Genomic DNA, 12,140 nt, shown 5'->3' with positions numbered 1-12,140 from the left:
TTGCAATAGGTAGGGGTTCTAGATCCTTCTTTCATTTACAAAGTTTTTGAGCGTGCTTAATTCATATAATTCACGTACATATTAAAATAAAGACAAAATTATATATATATATAAATAATTTTTTCTATTATTTAATCTAATTTATTTTACACACAAATTAATTCTATTCTAAAGCCCTCTATCAAGTATGGTATAACAAAGTGTATGTTTAGGTTTTTTTTCTCTTCTAGTTATGATTTGTCGTACCATATATGATAGAGGGCTTTAGAATGGAGTTAATTTGTGTCTAGTGTTTTTTTCTCTTCTACTTATGATTTGTTGTACCATACTTGATATACGCTTTGTTGTACCATACTTGATAGAGGGCTTAGAATGGAGTTAATTTGTGTGTAAAATAAATTAGGTTAAGTACTAGAAAAAATCATTTAAATATATAATTTTTTTAAATTTTAATATGTACTTGAATTATATGAATTAAGCATGCTAAAGAACATTGTAAATGAAATAAGTAGATCTTGGATACACAATAGGATGATGTCATATGGTTTTTAAAAGAAAGATCTCCCAACTTACACAAATATATTATTATTAGAATTCATAGATATCACTAGCATGAATCATAGTTAGTAACATTTAATATTTTAGCAAGTGTGAAATTATGATCATCCAAAGTTCCTTGGTGTAGGGATAATGTTTGAAATTCAAGACGAGGGTACACCCCATTGGGCTATTTTTTAGCGAGTGGACAAGTTATTGCTTGATGATGGGAATTCAAGTAGACTATTCTTCATTTGGGGACCACATTTGGAGATGGAGAGTTGACTTTGATAATATTTTGACAGTGTCATGATTTGGGGACCATATTTGAAAGATAAAACATAAAATCCCAGATTTGGATGGAGATTTATCTTTGTAGGTATGGAGTTTGAGACTTGAGCACTCTTATATAGTATCTTTATACATATATTTTTCATTATCACTTCATCTTTTGTCTCATTTTCTTGAACTATGACCTTTTTTTCTCATGCTTTGTTTGTTATGCTTCTCTTATTCTCATTTCACCTTATTTATTAGCATTGTTGTATGTGATCCTATTCTTCACCTTCTCTATTGTATGTTCTTACCTTCTTATATACATTTAATTATTTAACTACTTCATTGTGCATCATTTTCCCTTCCCTTCATTTCCTTGTCTTATGAATGCAACCAATTGAAGGAGAAACATATTATCACCAACAATCTTCATGTTTGGAATTTTAAATAGTGGCTTGTGCTATAGAAGAACTCATTACTGTAACTAGCAAAGCTTTGTTCACACAAAATGTCCACATCAAGTATTATTATATCACATGAAGATTTATTACATTTTCCGCAATCAAATGGTCGTATCCCATGGTTGTATTGAATACACCACATCATATTATCGCATCATGTAGAATATTAATATATCACATTTTGTCTAGAAAGAATCTCTAACTATTCTCTCTCTCTACTTCTCATTTTCATAGCAATTTAGTTAGTTTGTAGTCTGTGCCTATTTTATTTGTGCAACAAAAACTACTCATTGCATATATCTTTTTTTGTTTTGTAGTTTTTAATGAACCACTCACACCAAGGAGTGCATATGAAGACTTCAAGACTAATCTACTACTTTATATGGATAATGTGTCCTTTTTATGAGTGTCTAAATATTTTCTTTTCATGTAAATTGAGAATTTCCACATACTTTGAAATAAATGATCATTCTAGAAATCAACACACTTTTGCTAATTCCATTTTAATTTTGTGCCTATCTTAGTGAAATGCATTTATGCCACTCTTATGCTAGGTTTGGCTCACATCTTGATACCCATCAATTTCTCTTTTCCTCCACTTGCATTCATTACCACAAATTTTCCATCCCTCATTTATTACATTCTATTTACACTTACGTTGATATACTCTTCTTGCCTTGAGTGTATCACTTCTCTACTTAGGTTTATTTTGTAGGATAGATCCCATGACACATGGGAATGAACCTAAAATTCAAATTACAAAATTGCACCCCCTTTTTCACTTGTCATAGTGAGTCAACTTTGTACATGTTTATGCAACATGTTGTCATACCTTAGTATTAAAAGGCATTTGATGTGCCATTAATTCATATACAAGGGTAAGCAAATATAAGAAACATCGAGGAGCAATTGTTACTACACAATTCAAATTTATAAGGGACAGTGAATCAAAATCTACATCATCTACATATAGGCCACTTGTACATTAGGAAAGGTGTCTCAAATTTGCATCCTAATCTTCAAATATATTTTTTGACCTATAAGAGTCATTTTGGCCCTCAAAATTACTAAAATAAACTTCAATTGGCTAGAGTGGGTCACAATGATGCTAATCTCTTAGAGATCTTCAATTTAAAGAAAATAAAGCTCAATTAGGTTCTCAAATCAAAAGTTATGGCCTCCCATATTAACAATGTAAGGGCATCTATGAGACATATGATACCTACAAGAGGGATTTTCACATGTTTATTAAGATCATTCACTAATCTATGACATTTTATTATGATTTTCATAAAACTTTTTTTTAGGGTTTGAATTAAATAAGTGCCCAAGTTTTGAGAATGACCATAACATGTTATGAAAAATTCTTAGAGGGCTTCTTTTGGGATCTAGGTGTTGAAATTTGACTAGGGTATATGGACACCACTTTTGGATGGTATTAGGTCATGGTTTTGTAATCCCCGTTTGCTGGTTTAATGTGTTGGTTTCTCTATTTATTTGGTGCTTGGGATTGTGTTTATATAGTTATTTTTAATTTTTTTTTTTAATGTATTGCTATGCTGCCAATATTATTCTAGTTTAAGCATTTGTGTTGTCTCCTATGAAGGCTCCTTGCTTGGATTATATTGCAACAAATATTATCATTGATTAATACATTGGTTTAGACTTAAGCGGTTGGGTTTTTCTTGAAAGAGTTTTCTCTAGATACATATTTGTGTTATGGTGGATGATATTACCATGCTATTTTAATCTCCCAAGTTATTTTAGATTGCATTTTCTCTTTATGTCTCCTCTTAGATTATTTTGGGAAGCGTTTCGACACCTTATTTTCCTTTCACTACATGCTTGTTTGTGATGTCTCCAAATATTTGCGTAAAGATGTACAATCAATTTTGGGGCCTCATTTTAAGAGAAAATGATCCTAGTGATCCAATATATTCCCTTGATGTGTTTATAAACATCATAGTCCTTAAAAGCATATGAAACATCATAATTAGAGTAAATAGTTTGTAAAAAGTCCATTGTTGCTATTTTAGATCCACATATAGTTAAATCAGTGCCAATTGGGATGAAGCTATTGACACTTAGGATGTTTTAGAGCCATTGAGATTTTGATACATTCATTGGATAAAATGGCATAATTTTTAGACTAGCAACAAATCAATTGCTTTCAACACTTAGGATTGACCCTTACGATTTTTCTTCACTCATTAGATAGAGGGCATCATTTTTAGAATAGTGAAAAGTGAAATTTTGCAAACCATCAACACCTTTTACACATCATTGATATTAGATCTAAGTACTTAATTCCTCTCATTTAATTATCACATTTATTACTACTCAATTATCAGGACAACTTTAATTTATCTAGATTATTTGTGATTAATTATTTACAATAATTTAATTTATCTAAATAGATTTATTTCAAGTGTCATGTAATTTATCCCACTACACTAATTAAATATTGACCTAACTTTATCTTCTAATACTAACCCTTTGTCGTCACCCCCAAAACTTTGTGGGATGAATTTATAATATCAATGTAGCTAACATATATACTTAAAAGAGAATAAAATCCCTTCCACGTCAATCTAGATAATTAAAATAAGCATATAATAACCTAAAATTAATTGAGGATATAGGGATTGATAATTAAAAAGCTATTTAAAAAATTAAAAGATATGTGTGCTTACCTCTCAAACTAATTATGGAGTGTGGTTGCTAAACATGCACATTTTTTTAATTCATCAATGTCTAGATATTAATGCTCTCTAGATCCACAAAGTATAAAAAATGCATAGACCTAAAATATTTTGTGGGTTGATCCAAAGTGGCTTGGGGTCAATTTCAAGTAGTGTAAAAATGACCTTTGAGGTATAGCACTAATTTGGTAGTTTATAGACTTTTATATCTTAGATCTCTATTGTTTGATGATACACACAGATTGGTAGCATTTGAAAATATATTAGGAAGCTATTGGATTGCGAGGGCCAAGTTCAACTCAATTAACCTCCTATTAGCTTCCCTAAGATAATGACAAAATACAACAAAATGAAACAATGATAGTCTATGTATTGATTTTGATGCAAATGTATTATTTTTAGTTCTCCAAAAAAGTGTTCTTATAATGACTTCTCCCTTTAATGTGAACATTCCTCCTTATTACTTGATATTCTGGGTTATATTGAAATACACATATGAATGCATTTAAATATGTAGGGACATATTAAAAAGTTGTACACAAATTTGTACCATGTTGGCTCTCAAAGAGTAGTGGAAAAGGGTAATAGTTATCAAATTTAAATTTGAAAAAATGCATTTCGAGGTCAATCTTGAGTGCCTTAGGATTGAACCTGCACATTGTGGCATTTCCCTACATTAAGGAATTAAAGATCTCATGGTTTGGGATATACACATGGAATTATGAACCGGTAATGAGTTAAATATGTGGAAATATGTGCAAATGGAGCTAGGATAAGGTTGAATGTGTTGGTGATTTGTTCTTGGTTTAGTATGTCTAAGAAACTCATTGAAGAATATAATAAAAGCCCTTAGGGTTTATAGTTAGGTTTTATATCAAGGTTTTCAATGATCAAAAGGCTGCATATATAGGCCAAATAATGAGAGAGGCCTCCTCTTTCCTATACTTGAGCCTTGCTAAGATTATCTCAACAGGGTAAATCCTATGAAGAGCTTAAGATTCTTTTATAAAGTTTGACAAACAAGTCATTATAGATGACTAAATAAGCTCTTAAGAATCAAATAATTTTTATTAATTCATCCATAACTTTCTAGTATTGAAAGAGACCCTTGAGACACATGCTAAACCCAATTTGACTATCACTAATCCACACTTTCTTAGCTCAATGAATGTAATATAAATGAAATCATAGAATTGTAGAAAAGTAATTAACAAATAAATCAACATAGGTATTTAGAATGGACATACCATAACAAGAACTTATGTACTCTTAAGCATATTATGAATGAATAAACATAAATAATTTACACTATGTGATTTTTCATGTTTAAGTTTAAAGTGTGTGATTAGAAAAGAAGTAAACTAGTGCCTTTATCTTTTTGTAATAGAGTATTAACCAAGTAAATTGAAAAATTCACACAAGTAATTTACAATTTTAGTGATAACTCAATGATGAGCGGATAGTACCAAACTGGTACTGAGAGGGGGGGGGGGGGTGGTGAATCAGTACATGCAAAAACACAATCCTAAGCTGGTTTGTCAGCAAACATTGTGCTTCAACAGACAAACAGTAACACTGGTCTTAAACAGAGTACATCCGATAAAACCCAGAATAACTGAGACAAGCATAAACCGGTTGACACTTATCTTTTCATACATTCTAATACTTCATTTCCATTTCAACCTAGTGCATGAACAGGTAATCTATCATCAAAATATATATAAGTAGCTATATCAACATGATTTACCTTTAGACACAAATCGCTCAAACCATCACAAGAATATCACCACACATAACACACATATTTTTTTCATGTGGAAACCCAACTAGGAAAAACCAAGGTGGGGATGAATACCCACAAGCTGTTTTGAACTCTTTAGAAGTCCGCTCTGTTAGGAGCCTTGTCCGATTAAAGACTGATAGAATAGGTCCTGTTAGGAACCGATCCTGTTAGGGATCACCCGGTTAAGGGATGACTAGAATACCCGATTAAGGGTTAAACCCTGTTAAAGGTTACCTTGTTAGAGGATTTCAAGAACTCAATGGTTTTGAGTCACCCTGTTAAAGGATTTACAACAAGCTGGTTAAAGCTACCCTGTTAAGGGATTTACAAACTATTGAGGTGGTTAGAGATCAACAGGTATTACAATGATCTGGTAACAACACTCAATGCTAATGCAGATCCGCTTTAGCTCCTCTTCACCTTCTGCACTTACACTCTGTAAGTATCACTTCTCTCCTCTGGTCTAGCAAGAATCACGTATCTCTTCTCTTGGATACACACACACACAACTTTTGCCAACAACCTCAGAAAGAAACACAACATCGACCTTATAGGGAACAGATAGGTCGGTAGCATAACCCCTAAACCCCAAACTTGTTAGGTTAAAAAATTCAAACGGTTCAATCCTGATCGTTGAGCATATTGCATTAAATGCAACAATCTTGATCCAATCTCAAGACATTCTCCATCGTTCGTTTTCCACCAATTTCATGGCGGCTGATAACCCATCACGCGTTATCACCGTTTATAGACTTTGCACATTCCCGAGGTAGATGAGAACAATCTCCTTCATGCAAGATCCTTCACGCGCCCAAGGTTGACGTGGCAATATGACCTGTTCTTCATTACCATGCTAACTCATCACACAAAGTCACCGGTTGAGCCACACATGCTTGAAGCACTTCAACTGGAAACCTTGAAGTTGAGACTACCAACCGGTAGTCATACAAAGCTTCCATGTGCCGGTTCCCATAACCATATGCCGGTTCACCTTGAACAAACACATCGCTTCACTTTGGCACAAATGCCGGTTCATAGTGTTATACCGGTTCTCTTCTCTTCATCACATTGACATCAATGACAACACACAATGTCATTATGTCCTCATACTGATTCACATAATGCCAACATTTAGAAGAATATGATTTAATGGTCTTTGTCTTGCAAGCTTCCCTCAAATTCATTTTTCATATAAAAAATGCAATCCATTCTTAGTTATCCAGCATATTGAGCAAGAAAGACATATGCACTCTTTGAATACATACTAATTAAAAGAGACACAGACAAAACTATACGGAAATTATAGAATATTTATATAATATTATAAAATAAAGTTCTTGTTCTACCTCCAAACTCTCTAAACAATATGCAAGCTAGGGCAAGATGTCTACCATCACCTACTAACTAATATAAAATCTAGGACCAATGCTGAATGCTTCCTTCTTAACCCTCATTCAAATAATCATGGATGATGTTTATATAGCGATTCTTAACATTTGAAACAACTTGCATTGGCCACAAGGTGATACAAAATTTGATGCTATATGAAACATGTATCTTGGTAGTGTGTAGAATGGAACCTTTGGGAATGAACTCAGTGAGAAATATGAAGTGGGTCCTAACATAGATCATGCCCTCAATATCCTTGGGACAAATAAACTTGTGACTAGCTTCATTTTTTCCTAGAACAATTAGATGATCACCACAAATTAGAAATAATGATTATAGATTAAACTTTGATATGCCTATAAATGAGTTTGGAATTATAATGCGTATTTTTGGTGAGAACCACAAGTTGCATGCACATATGATGACTTGAATATTTTCAACCTATAAACAAGACAAACATCAAAGATTTTTTTTTGATTGACGTAATATTGAACACCCTAATTACTCTTACATTAGATGCTCAAGGCATAAAGTTTGTGTCTGTCACTTTTGATGGTTATAGGGTAACTAAAATGGTCTACCTAAAACTTAGAAATCCACAACGAGTCTTCAATCGACCTTGCTCTTTGTCATCTAAAATACTCTTCATATTATCTATTTCTAGTGCTTCTTCATATTTGACTATAAAAAAACTCCTGAAAAATATTCCTTTCAATATTGTGCTACTTTTTTGCTTTGTCCCACTTCTATTCTACCTTCTTCCAACTTTGTTTCAAGATATTGTTATAGTTATAAGATGTTAAACATTGATCATATGCCAAAACCTTCAGATAACACTACTTCATATACATTTCTTAGATCAAATCTTTTAATTATTTTACAAGGACCAAAATTCATCTTTAGCTTATAGTACATCCTAATTGGAAATATTTTCTTTCTTAGGTACACCATAAATTCATCTCTCGTTGCAAACTCCTTATGCCTTATTTTCTTATTAGTCTTTTACTTATATATACCAATCATCTTCTCTAACTGATTTCTTACCTCCTCATGTGCTATCTTGATATTATCTAGAAATTATTCTACTTCTACAATCCTCTTTTCTTCATTGCTGATATATATATCAATTCTAAAATATTTCTTGGGATACTTCAAATGGTGTTTCTCCCTACTCCTATTGACCAAATTTTTATATGTAAAGTTAGCTCATGCCATAACCATATTGCAATTGTCAACATTCTCTCATATAATCATATCAACAAATTACCCAAACTTAAGATTTTTATCCACTTTTGTTTATGAGTGATATAAATTGAACTAAATATTAATTTAGTCTTAATCTTGTTCTATAATATTTTTTAAAAGTAACCAATAAATTTATTGTCTATTTGAAATTTTACTTGGTAACCCATGCAATCTTATATTTTCCTTGAAGAGCAGATTAACCACATGTTATGTAATATCTATTTTCTTAGATTACACCATCTTTGAGTAGCTATCAACAACCTTTAATGTATAATCACGATCTCTTTGCATTTCAGAAAATCTATATTTATGTCCTCCTATATTTTCTTTGGTATTGATAATTAATTGTACAACCCAACATTCTAACTACTTCTTTTTTCTCTTTGACGAAGTATACAATCTTGAACATATTTCTTTGCATCCATATATACTTATATCCAAAAGAAATTTTAACTCATCAATTCACTATGAACAAGGAAAGAAACAAAGCAAAAAGATAAAGAAGTACTCAAACACAAAAGGAAATTGTCTATTCCCACCAACAACATAGATTTAGAGGGATCAATCTTAGGGAGGGTATTATCTATTTGCTGGTGTGGGCTGAGATATTAGTTGTGGGTGGAAGGAGATGGGATGGGCCATTGAATGTTCTATTCATTGGTGGGGGGAATTTTCTGTTGAGAGGATCATATAGATAAGCTCCAAAAGCCAAAAAGCTTATTTAAAATGCATTCATTAGAGCCTTGTTCAATAAGCTTGTCATACTTGGTCATAGTGTAGAAAAAAATGGCCTCTAGAGGTTTTATTTATAGATTATAAGCACATAGAATCATAGGTTGAGATTTGATCTTGAGATCAATAGCTAAGGTTTCACAAGGGATTTAGAGGAAGGATAAGACTCCAAGTGGCACCATGTGATTAATGAATTTAGAGAGGACAATGATTGAGAGGATTTTGAGGGCTATAATTACTTTATTTCAATTGAATGGTGGAGATTAAACCTTATGCGATAAGGACCAAGGGAAAGAGAGATGACATGTGCATCATTGCACATGTGGGAGGATCACATCAAGGAAATATGGATGGTGTAGATTATTTACGATAAATATGGATGCCTAAGATTTTATGGAAAAATGGAGTAGATGAATAATTAGATTAACAAGAAAGATTAATTAAATAACAGAGCAAATGATTAATTAGTTAAGATCGATAGATGTGAACAAAACATAAAATTAAATAAATAGGATTATTTATTTAATTTTGATGATGTGCATGGTGAACTTAAATGAATAAAATTTATTTATTCAAGATTTAACTAGATAGAAGAAAGATTATTTGTTAAATTAAAGTCTTAATTTATATATTAATATTAGAATAATTAATTAGTTAATTAAAATTATTTAATTAATTTTATAAGAAGAACATGGAAAATTAACTAAATAGATTTATTTAATTAATTTGAGGTTGATGACAAGTATTAAGTTGATAAAACAATTGTGTTGTATAAAGACAATTTTGATTTTTATAGCAGTTATCTTATTTTTATAGCAGTTATCTTATTTATCCCAACATGTCTTGCTAGACCACCACTATATTTCTCCTTTATCAAATTCTCTCTTGAACTTCTAGGAATACAAAATTGACTACCCTTGAATAACACAACATTTTGAATCAAATAAGTAGTCCACTTACTTCTAGCCAAACTTATTAGTTCTTTGCATGCTTTCCACATTTATATAATAAGATCAACTTCATACAAATTTTCCAATTCATCAAATCCTACTATTTTCATTATCATCTCTATCGACAAATTCAATATCCTAGTTAATTAATGTGCAACCTTATTTAAATTTTCACTCCTTTTTTTAACACAACAATATAACTATACATAAATTTAACCCATCTTACATTTTTAAAATTCAAATTGTATTGGATATTCAAGTACTATTATTCTTGATGATATATACACAATAGAAATTCCTTAGGCAACATGTAAAGTCTCAATTTCTTTAATGCTTGGATTTTGTCATAGAATTCCCAATAATACGTTGAGTATTATGATTCAAATTATCATTAAAAAAGGTTATTACTATACTCCCCATTAATTAATATTTCTCCTATTACACTTCCATTTGCATCATAATCTATTGGAATGCTTTGTCAAAATTTGGTAATGCCAACATTGGGTGCTCTGTCACTTTCTTTTTTAGTAGTTCTCAAAGCTTCTTTTTGATCCCAACATCCATGGGCACAACTAACACTATAATTCGTAATGAACTTTGGATTAAAACTTACCAAACCATGTGAAAAATGATTAACTCTCTAACATTCATTGGTGCAGACCCCTTAATAATTTCTATCACTTTCTCTATATCCATCTTGAATATTTCTTCCAAAATTACAAACCTTGATTACACCAACTTTGAATTTATGAAACTATAATAACTTTTCCTCTCATAGTCTTTGCAACACTAGTATGATATGCTCTAGATGTTCCTCTTTAATCTTACTAAAAAAATTCAATATAAATGTTATCTATGTATTATTTGACCTAAAGGGAATAACCAACCATTCATACAATCCTTCCCTAATCTTGAATATAGTCTTACATTCATTTTCTTTGTTAATTTTGAGCTCTTCAGTCAATCTGAGTGAAATACCTTGCACCACTTAAACAATTCATCAAATATCCTATCTTGGGCAATGGGAATCTATACTTAATTATGATCTTATTTATTTTTTGGATTCTATAAATTTTTTGCACTTAACCTCCTTTGGTGCAAGAACTAGGTAAAAGTACAATATTGTGTCACGTTTCAGGCCAACTTATTAGTAAAAGTGAATTTAAGTTTAGTCAAATATATGATCTATATAGATTCATTATAGAGAAGTTATGTATGAACCACAACGTTTTCAATTGAAAGTGTCTACTAAATGTATATTTTATATCACTTTGGGTCTAATTACCATTTTTTTTGAAAAACTCAATGTTTCAACAACTCCTACTCTTATAAATAATATTTTTTTTGAAATGTAAAAATACCCTTTTATAGATCTACAAGTGAATATTCTAGAACATATCTGTTTTAATATTTTAATCACTTTTTTATATTCTACATTTTATTTTTATTGAAAGTAGGTCATCATAACTTAAATATAAGATTGATTTCTTGACAAGAAAAAATACTAAAAAATTATTTAAATTTTTTGAAAAAAATATGATGCACTAGAGAAAAGAACCTTTGTCAAGATGGTATTTATTTTCTAATTTGGATAAATAATGATTAAAAAAGGTGGCCACAAATTGAAAGAGTTATATTTTAGTACACACAACTTTTCAAATTTACTGAATATATATATATATAGTAAAAAATATATCCATGCACTAATGTTTCAAGTTATTAATATACACAAAAAAATTGAAAAAAAAAGGTAAAATGTATTAAATAAAGTGTGGCGGTTTGTGTAACTTTAATTCCAACATTGTATCAACAATTAAATTATAGTGTTTACTTTATACAAAACTATATTCAAATAATTTTTAAATTTTTATAAATGTTACAAACATAAAATACACAAAAGAATATACATTTTATTAGTTTACATCATTTCAAAATTTAAAGCATATATTTCACTTTCTATTGATTCAGTTTAAAAAGTTGAATCAACATTGACCATTTCCTTTAAAAAAGTGTGACATAGCTTTGTACTTTTAACCAGCTATTGTTATAACACATAGAGTTAAAA

This window comes from Cryptomeria japonica, chromosome 9 (genome assembly GCF_030272615.1).
Source record: "Cryptomeria japonica chromosome 9, Sugi_1.0, whole genome shotgun sequence".
Classification (NCBI taxonomy): Eukaryota; Viridiplantae; Streptophyta; class Pinopsida; order Cupressales; family Cupressaceae; genus Cryptomeria; species Cryptomeria japonica.
Note: the sequence above shows the minus strand (reverse complement) of the source record.